Consider the following 10314-nt stretch of genomic DNA (forward strand, 5'->3'; position numbering starts at 1 on the left):
TCCAGGCTCAGCAGGCTCTCTCTAAGGGAAGCGCCTGGGATGGGGGGGGGGGTTGGATCCTTGGGGCACCAGCTGCAGGGAAGGAAGGCTTCCTGGAGAGAGGAGGGAAGTGTGTTTTCTCCTCCCAGTGACCCCCACCCTCTAGGTAGGACCTGCCTCTCCCAGTTCTATCCTTGGTGCCCACCTCCCCAGTAGCCGCCTCAACATTAAGGCCCTTCCCAGAAAATGGAGATATGCAGAGGGCTCAGCTGAAGTCCCGATCTCTTTCTTTGCTTCCTAATGAGTCAGCTTCTCTCCTTTTGGGATGCTTAGAATGTTGGAAGGAGTGGAGGAGGGTGTCAAGACACCTGGAGAGTGACTGAGTCAGCCCCAGCTTCAAAGAGGCCTTGTCACCCTGTCCCCCAAACTGAAGTCTCTTGTAGATTATTTATTTATTTATTTATTTATTTATGGCTGCATTGGGTCTTCGTTGCTGCACGCGGACTTCTCACTGCGGTGGCTTCTTTTGTTGTGGAGCACGGGCTCTAGGCACGAGGGCTTCAGTAGTTGTGGTGCATGGGCTTTGTTGCTCCGCGACATGTGGGATCCTCCCAGACCAGGGATCTAACCTGTGTCCCCTGCATTGGCAGGCGGATTCTTAACCACTGCCCCACCAGGGAAGTCCTCCTTTGTAGATTTTGACTTTAACTCAACATTAACGTATTTGTCGGTCTATGCTGCCAGCTCTCAGGCCATAGAATTCCTCAAGGGTTAATCGGAGTGACGCAGCCATGGAGCAAAGCCTTCTGAACTCCTCAGGTCTTAGAAGTCTGACACCTGCTCCAGTTTCCCTGGAAAACCTCCTCTCCAGCTGCCTCTACCTGATCTAGGGAGAGGAGGAAATATAAATCCTAACGACTTGTACCGAGTGTCCACTAAGTGAAGTTACTGCTCACTTACCCCTTCATCTGAGCCTCCCAACCCTCAGAGAGAGGAGGTTAATATCTCATCTTATAGATGAAGAGACTGAGCTTCGGAGAGCATGAGTGGCCTGTCCTGGGGAATGCAGCAAGGAAGTGGAGCGGAGATTCAAACCTCCTCTGCTGTGCAGGTCAGTGCTCGGCCCCAGTGTCCCTTCCCAAAGCAACTGTCCCTACAAATCCATTTTCTTTTTTCTTTTTTTTTGTCTGCACCCTGTGGTTTGCAGGATCTTAGTTCCCCAACCAGGGATCAAACCCATTTCCCCTGCAATGGAAGCACAGAGTCCCAACCATTGGACCTCCAGGGAATTCCCCAAATCCATTTTCTCATTCAATCCTCAGTTCAAAGGGAATAAGACAGATTTTTATTGTACCCATTCTGCAGATAGAGAAACTGATACTCAGAAGCAAAGTGATTCACGGAAAGTCAGAGAGCTAGTAAGTAGGTCAGCAGTGGCCTATCAAGGCCATGACCTGAGCACTTAGATCTCCTGGGTCCACTTCATGGGTTTTCATTATTATGTCAAATCTGTTGTTTCCTTTACTTCTTCTAAGATGAGACACCAGAACACATTTGCAATTAAATATGGCTTCAAGGAACTGGATAATCTTGTCAAAACTGGAGGCTGAAATGGCCTCCAGACCCAGAAATGGCTTGCTCATTTCTCTTCCTCAGAGCTTAGCTTCTCCCCTCCTGAGGTGTGGGTTCCAGAATGGGGCAAAGTGGTCAGGGTAAGGGAGTTGGGCTGGGCGTCCACGGCAAGATGCTTGAATCTCTAGATTACTAAACCCAGGGAGTTCTGCAGGCTCTGTCCTACTTATAGTGGGCATTGATTCACTTAACAAATGTTTACTGAGCACCTACAATATACCACCCATTATAAGCACTAGGGCATGTACAAAAACTAAGACACAGCCTCTGCCCTGAAGAGACGATCTTGTTGACAGTGGAGGGTAGTTACACATACATAAATAACACATACCAAATGCTAAATGCCATAAGATATGCACAAACCCAGAGAAAGGAGTGTGGGAATAGTATCAGGGAAGCATCAGAGAAGGGGCCTTAAAAGATTTACAATGGTGGAAGTTCATTTTAGAAAAGGCCCATTGGAACAAGGACGTATACAACGAAAGTACCAAGTGTTCTGCTCTGTCTAGTTCATGGGTAAAGTGAGGATTTGGTGCAAGAAACGCACCATTCTAGGTGCTTTATGCAGAAGGGTATTTAATAGAGGTGATATGGACTGAATTGTGTCCCCGTGAAGTTCACATGTCTAAGCCCTAATCTCCAATGTGAATATATTTGGAGAGAGGGCTTTTAGGAGGTAATTAAGGTTAAATGAGATCATAAAGGTGGAGTCCTAATCCAATAGGATTGGTGGCTTTATAAGAAGAGGGAAAGAGAGATTTTTCTCTCTTCTGCAAGCACACACCAAGGAAAGGCCATGTGAGCACACAGCAAGAAGACAGTCATCTGCAAGCCAGGAAGAGAGTCCTCACCAAAACCCAACCATGCTGGCACCCTGATCTTGGACTTCCAGCCTTCAGAATCGAGACAATAAATTCCTGTTGTTTAAGCCACTTGCTCTATGGTATTTTCTTATGACAGCCAAAGCAGACTAAGACAAAAGGGAATTAGAGCTTGCAAAATTCTTAGATGGACTGCAGGAGCAGACTTACTAATGTAGCCGTAGAAATGAGCCTCCGATAGGAGCTGTCACTTCTGCCAAAATCAGGTAGGGAGAACCACGAGGCTGCCACTGGAACTTAGGTCACAGATGCAACCCCATAGCCTCATGGCCCCATAGGCATCAGTGCCAGGCTGCTACTGTTGTCACAGAGACTGAACTGGGTGCTGCTGCCAGCAAAGCTCCATCTCCAGGACCTTGCCTGCAAGCAGAAATAGCCAGAGCAGCAAGAACATGGCCTCATCTCCCTTCCACCTTCCAAGTCTTGAATGAATGCATTTTGCAGCCAGAACTCTAGCCGCAAGGGAGGCTGAGAGATGAGGTTTTTGGCTTTTCAACCTCTGCAGTGCAGGAAGGTACCTAGAAGGAGGTGAGAATGGATGCTGAGGGCCAGTCCATCTTGTCCGCCACAATAGGGCAAGTGCGGTAGAAATTAATGCTGGAACGGCACGTGGGGGTTAGATTTGGAAAGGCGGTTGAATGGGTTTGGAGTGGGGGACAGAACAAGACTGGGCGGCTGCCAAGATTAACCAGGGCTCTGAAAGCTAATTGAGTGGCCTGGAAAGCAGAGAGCTGGAGCATGTGCTTAAGAATCACTCAGGGGGATTTCCCTGGCGGTCCAGTGGTCAGAACTCAGCACTCTCACTGCCGAGGGCCCGGGTTCAATCCCTGGTCGGGGAACTAAAATCCCACCATCACTTGGGGTTTATAAATTCCCATCATTTGGAGGGCCCAGGAATCTGTATCTCTAATAGGCAGATCCTGCCCTGGTGCCCCTTCTCCCATGATTCTGAGGCATGTGTACTCTAGGCTTTCAGAAACATTGTCCTGGGGCAGGAGCTCTGATGGGTCCGTCCCACATAGTGCTGTGAGCTCTGAAAAGGTTTGATTTGTGGGAGGCACATGCTGAATTAGCCTCTTCTCCTTCCTGAGAGTTAGTCCTGAAGGTTAGATGCTTGAACCCTGAAAAATACCAGTGATGTGAGGGTGCAGGGGAATGGGGCTCTGCCGAAAACCCAGGAGTCCAGGGATCTAACCCCCACCCCTTGGGGATTCCCTGCCGGTCCAGTGGTTAGGACTCCGCGCTTGCACTGCCGGGGCCTGGGTTTGAACCCTGGTCGGGGAGCTAAGATCCCACAAGCCATATGGCACAGCCAAAAAATTAAAAAAAAAAAAAAAAACCCACTCCTCCACCCCACCGACGAGGACTAGGTGGTCAGTCAAAGAGCTGCACAAGCATCTCCTGGGATTGTGACTCAGTTTGTTCTCTATTCCCACCTTGGCCCTGGGGTCCAGGACTCTTGGGACCCTATTTCCATTGCAGAGGCTCCGTTAGAGAGCACCTTACACCTCGAGGAGTTTAAGGATCTGACAGAGGAGAGGTAAGGTGAAACAGAAACGGGATGGGAGAGGAAGGGAGCAGGCAGGAGGCACTGCCCTCCAGAAGGGCCTTGAGTCTCCACTGGAGCCCAGTGGTGTCCATGGCCCACACTGAATTTCAACACAAAATAATCTGCTCAAATAGATTTTCCTTTTCTTTCTCAGGCATTTTCTTTTTCTGGTTCTTACTCTCCACCCCCAGTCCCCAACCTCCCAGTTCTGAGGGAAAGGCCACAGACAGATGAAGCAGCCCTGGCCGCCTCCTGTCGGCACCCCCAGCCCAGCCCCACATCTCCGGGGAGGGGGTCCAGTCTAGCCAGAGAGGACCGGGTCTAGAGGGCCAAGCTGCCTGGACGGAGGGGCTTTCCTCCTTCCCAGGGTTCCCCTCCCATACCCAGCTCCCTTAGAAGCATCTGCAGCCTCACTTAGCCAGGGTCCCCTGGGCCTTGCTCCTCTGGGCTGGTTCTCCCAGGACAAGAACAGGCTTTCAGGCTCGGGGAGGGAGTCAGGCCCCCTCCCCCCCAGTTATCACCACAAAGCAAAGTCCAGGGAAGGAGGGGGAGTGGGCAGGGCTGGGTTGGGGGTGCAGGTTGGAGAGCCAGGTCCTTGCTAGTAAATCAAAGTTGGTTTCCCAGATGGAGCTGCAGCCGCTTTGATTTCTCAAGTTGCCCCCCTCCCCCTCTACCTCCTCTCACCCCCAGCTCCAGGGTTTCAATTCCTCCCTGAAAAGCAGTGGGGCCTCCTTTCAAACCAGCCCAGCTCCTCCAACTCCCAACAACAGCTTAAGTTACAGGAAAGAGAAAGGGGAGGGGGTGAGGTGGCCCAGCCTGGAGAAAAAGGAGAGAAATTCTGGGAGAAGGGAAGGGGACAAGGGAGAGTGGAAAGAAAAAAGGAAGAAAGAAAGAGGGGGAAAAAAGGGCAAGTTAGGAGATGGGGTGCAGCCCCAGGAAAGGAAGTGTGTGTTCTGCTGGAGCAGGAGGGGCGCCCCAACCCAGAAGCAAACTTGTCTTGGCTCTCCTTCCCTCGTGAGCACCCCCATACCCATCCCCCCGAGGACCCCTCCACATCTACAAGTCTACGGTTCAGGCTCCCCCATTCCTCTCCTCTTGGCATTAGGTTCTAGAAGTTTCCAAGAGACAAACTATCTGACTCATTCATTCCCAGGGATGCTTATTTCCTGGGCCAAGAAGGCAATCACCCCCAAGAACCTCACTAACCAAACTCAGCACTGATATTTTCAGCGTTGTTTTCCCCAGTCTGCTCTGAGAAGCCCACACCTTGCTTTTGCTCGGCCTAGGCCTGGGCTAATTAAAATGCTTAATTAATAGATCATCTGTTATATCTGTTTAATCCTTTTGTGGCCCATTTTGCCATCCAGAGACCTTGGGAAATGGTGCTGGAGGGATCAAGGGGATAACGGTTGTACTCTGCCAATGCCCCACCCCCTCTGTCCCCAGAACTCGGGGCGGAGGAGGGTGAAGTGCAGTGAATGGGACTTACAAGTTGGGGCTCCAGGAGTCCTAGACTTCCTGATTATTCTGTGCCTGAAGGGCTGGTTTCCTGAGAACTAAATGGAGGATGGAGTTCAGGGAGAGGGAATTTGGTATCTCACCTAAAGGTGGATTCCAGGCTCAGGAAGAAAGGAGGAAAAGGAAGCTTCTCAAAGAGCAGAGGGATACCTTGTGGGTTGGGAATGGGGGTAACCAACTAGAGTCTCTGAAGACTCAAAACTGTTTTCCACCTAGCGTCCAGAACCTACCCCATTGAGAGGAGAGTATTTTTGCTCAGACAATCAAACCTTTGAGGATTCAAAGTATCGGAAATCACATTCTCATCCTCAGTCCTCCCCTTCCTGAACGGATACACACACCCCTGCCCTTTAGGGTGGAGGGACCTCAGTGCTTCTGGAGGGAAAGAATACTGACCCGGGATTGAGGAAACAAAGAGGGGACCTATAACTGCTAGGGAGGATGATTTCTCTGGAAGGAAGGGGTTTTAATGCGAAAGAAGCAAGGAGACAGGGACACATGCAATTACCAGGACTCTTCTTTGCAAAATGAAACGTCAGAGGGAATTCCCTGGCAGTCTAGTGGTTAGGATGCTGAGGGCCCTGGTTCAATCCCTGGTTGGGGAACTAAGATCCCACAAGCCGTGCGGTACCGTAAGAGTGGGGAGTGCTGGGTAGAGACCCCCAGGTTTCCTTAGCTGGGAGAAGTTCCCTGTGCTCTCAGAGCATACCTGTGGTGTGTTGGCTGTTGTTGACTGGCTATAACACACAAGCCTTTCACCTTGTCCAGGTGGCACCCAGCAAGGACTGTTGCGATGATCCCAATGTATTATTTTCACAGCCCCCTACATCTGGCCCAAAGGTAAAATCCATAGACTTTTAAAAAATTAATTAATTTGGCTGCATTGGGTCTTAGTTGTGGCACGTGGGATCCTCGTTGCGGCTCTTGGGCTTCTCTTAGTTGCTGCGTCTCGGCTTTCTAGTTCTCGTGCACATTTGGTTGCCCTGGGCATGGGGGATCTTAGTTCCCCTACCGGGGATCGAACCCACAGCCCCTGCATTGGAAGATGGATTCTTAACCACTGGACCACCAGGGAAGTCCCGATAGATGTTTTTATGATCCCCTCATGCAAATGAGGCAGCTGAAGCTAAGGGAGGAAAATGACTTGCCTGAGGCCACTCAATAGGCGTAGGTGGAGCGAAGGCTGCAGCCCCAAGGCATTCTGAGCCCCAGACCAGGTTTCCTTCCTCTCCACCAGCTATTTGCTCTACTCTCTGGTAGGGTTGAGACTTCTGCTCCAACAAACCATCCCACAGAATGGAGTGGGTGGCATTTTTAAAAAATATGTTTATTTATTTATTTGGTTGCACCGGATCTTAGTTGCCGCAAACGGGATCTTCGTTGCCGCATTGGCATGCGGGATCTAGTTGCCTGACCAGGGATCCATCCGCCTGCATTGGGAGTGTGGATCCTTAGCCAGTGGACCACCAGGGAAGTCCCTGGGTGGCATCTTTACAGTGGGCACTCAACAGTTATCCCAGATACCAGATTTGTAAGCCAAGAGATAATTGACAGTAGTGTCCCAGGATTTGGGGCAGAAGTGGCAGTGCACTGGGCACTGGGAACACCTGGGTTCCCAGCCAATAGCAGAAGCCCCAGACCAACCGGAAATACTCCTCAGGAAGGAACAGTAGCCAGGTTCTCCGCAGACCGTCACCCGCTAGACTGTAAGCTCCCTGAAGCTGCAGCCTAGGTCTCTGCAGACTTTGTCTGCTTTGCATATAGTAGATGTTCAATAATTTGTTGGATTAAAACAATAGCTATTATTTACCAAGCTTTTAGCCTAGCATCAGGTCAAGCGAGTGCCATAATCTATCTCATTTAATTCTCACAACTGAGACAAGGTAAATAAAAATTCTGACTTGAGACTCTCAAGATCCAGGAAAAACAAGTCTGGGACATTCTCCTGTTGGCTAGAATCTTTCCTGGCCCTACCACTCCTTCTCAGTGTCCCTCCTCCACAGCTCATGGCCCTTAAATATTGACATCCCCAAAACTTTAGTCTTCTCACCCAATCCCCTTTCCTAGGTGATCTCAGCCAATCTCATGACTTCAACCACAGGCTAAAGGTACCAGATCTAAATCTACCCAGAGCTCCTTCCTGGCCCTGTGTTAGAATAGCTAACTGTTTTCTGGACATCTTCTCTTGGACATACTATAGGCTTGACCTGGCTTGACTGTGCTCATTATCCGCCTGTCCCTGCATTTCCTAGCCTGGTTAATGACATCAGGGCATCTAGATCAGAAACCTTGGTTGGCCTCCTCCCTTACTCTCTCTTCTCTACACTGCCTTGGCTCAGTTCACGCCCTCAGCATCTCTTGCCTGGTCTCTTGCAATCTATTCCTAACTGGTATCTCTGACTGAGCTGACTCAAGTCGTGCTCCTCCTAACTGTCCAAATGCACCATCTAAAACTTAAGTGTGGAGACTTCCCTGGCAGTCCAGTGGTTAAGACTCTGCATTTCCAATGCAGGGGGCACGGGTTCGATCCCTGGTCGGGGAACTAAGATCCCACATGCCGTCCCACATGCCTCACGGCACGACCAAAAATTTAAAAATGAAAAATAAAAATATATAAAAGTTAAGTGTGACCATTTCACTTCCCTAAACGCTCCAGTGCATCTCCACCTCCAGGAGTCCAGATTATGTGCACAGTATCTCAGGTCCCTACTTATTTAAAACCTCCTCTGCCGGGACTTCACTGGTGGTCCAGTGGTTAAGAACCGCTTTCCAATGTGGGGGACGCGGGTTCGATCCCTGGTCGGGGAACTAAGATCCCACATGCTGCGGGGCAACTAAGCCCAAGCACCACAACTACTGAGCCCACACGCTCTGGAGCCCTCACGCCACAGCTATAGAGAAGCCTGTGCGCTGCAGTGAAGAGCCCTCACACTGCAACAAAGATCCTGCGTGCCGCAACTAAGACCTGACACAGCCAAATAAATAAATAATCAATTAATTAATTAAAATAATAATAATAAAAATAAAACCTCCCCTGCCATCACTCTCCCAGATGTTCACGGGGCTCTAACAGGACCAAAGTGCTTGTATACTTGTGCCCCCTGCCCCTTCCATCCATTTCAGTGCTACACCCTTGCACATGGTGTTCCCTCTGTCTGGAAAACCTATCCCTGCCTTGAGATTATAAGTTCATATTTTTTTAAAATTAATTAATTAATTAGTTAATTTTTAGCTTCATTGGGTCTTCGTTGTGGTGCACGGTCTTTCTCTAGTTGCGGCGAGTGGGGGCTACTCTTCGTTGCGGTGCGCAGGCTTCTCATTGTGGTGGCTTCTCTTGTTGTGGAGCACGGGCTCTAGGCGCACAGGCTTCAGTAGTTGTGGCTCGCGGGCTTAGTTGCTCCGTGGCATGTGGGATCTTCCCAGACCAGGGCTCGAACCTGTGTCGCCTGCATTGGCAGGCGGATTCTTAACCACTGCACCAGCAGGGAAAGCCCCTAAGTTCATATTTGTATACCTAGCACCTTACACATGGTCTGCAAGGCCCTGCAGGTGTCACACTTGCTGGCCTCTCTTTACCTCATCCTATTTTACTTCTCAGTCCAACCTCAGAGGCCTCCTCTGTCCGCTCCAACTCAGTCAAATTCCCTCCCCAAGTATGCTTTCATAGCACCATGGACTTTCCCTTCGTAGCACTCAATCCTGTGGCAATTTTACATCCATTAAAGTGACTATGTGATGACTGTGAATCTCTCCCACTAGAATATAAGCTCCACAGGAATAGGGGTTGGGTCTGATGGTCAATATATATTTGTAAGTGCGTAAAAGCACACAATTTTTATAGACATTAGGGGCTGTGTGGTGTAGGAGACAGAACACAGCTTTAAGATTCAAGCAGGCCTGGGTTTAAATCTCAGCTCTGCCATTTACTACGTGACCTTGAGAAAGTTGCCAAATCTCATCAAGGTCAGATTCTTCATCCATAAACACAATGCAATACCTACTTTGTAGGCATACACATAATGTATGCGCAGTGCTTAGTAAGTGCTCGATAAACCGTAGTAATTACAATTACTAGGTATCCATTTCAGGTAAAAATGCTAGATAAATGTAAGATCTTCATAGGATCACTTTTCTTCTGGGATACCGTAAACTCTTAAAGGGCAGGGACGCTGCCATTTTTCTCTGTCTTGCCCACAGCACCTACCACAGTGGTCTAAAATCAGAAAACTCAATAAAAATGTGTTGCAGAATGAAAGGTTGACTGAGTGAATGAAAGGATGTCTTTTATTTCTGTTTTCCAGCTTCAGCTCCCCCTTTGCCTTGGGGGTGGCTGGGGAAGGGATAGCTGTCACTCAAGCCTGGCCCTAGGGTAGGAAAACAGGTTTGTCATGGAAGGAAATTGAAGATGCTGCATTTCTATTGGAGATTTACTCTCAATTTCCTATCAGACTGTGAGAGCTTCCTGAGTGGAGTGGAGGAACCTGTCTTACTCATTTTTTGTTTTCACCGCTCAGCTCAGAGGCTTGGTACCAGCTCTAGAGATGTCCTGGAGGTAGAGTAGGAGGGGAGATTTGAAGAAGCAGCACCTTGGGCTTAGTTTGGGTCCCACAGAGCAGGACAGCACAATTTTCCCATCCCTAGACTGCTCTGGGGTGAAGGTGGACTTGTGGGTGGAATGGAATGGAAATAAAATGGAGAGCTAAGGCATAGCCCCCTGATTTTGAAGGGAATCTTTCTGCCTAAAGTAGTGAAAAG

At 49.4% G+C, this 10314-nt stretch overlaps 1 protein-coding gene across 1 annotated transcript in view; it reads left to right on the forward strand.

The window, feature by feature from the left end:
- Nucleotides 1–10314, forward strand: part of GRN (granulin precursor) — a 257459-nt gene that overhangs the window by 183872 nt on the left and 63273 nt on the right. The gene's annotated exons all lie outside the window — the stretch shown is intronic.

This window comes from Balaenoptera borealis (assembly GCF_965194805.1).
Source record: "Balaenoptera borealis genome assembly, chromosome: 20".
Taxonomy (NCBI): Eukaryota; Metazoa; Chordata; class Mammalia; order Artiodactyla; family Balaenopteridae; genus Balaenoptera; species Balaenoptera borealis.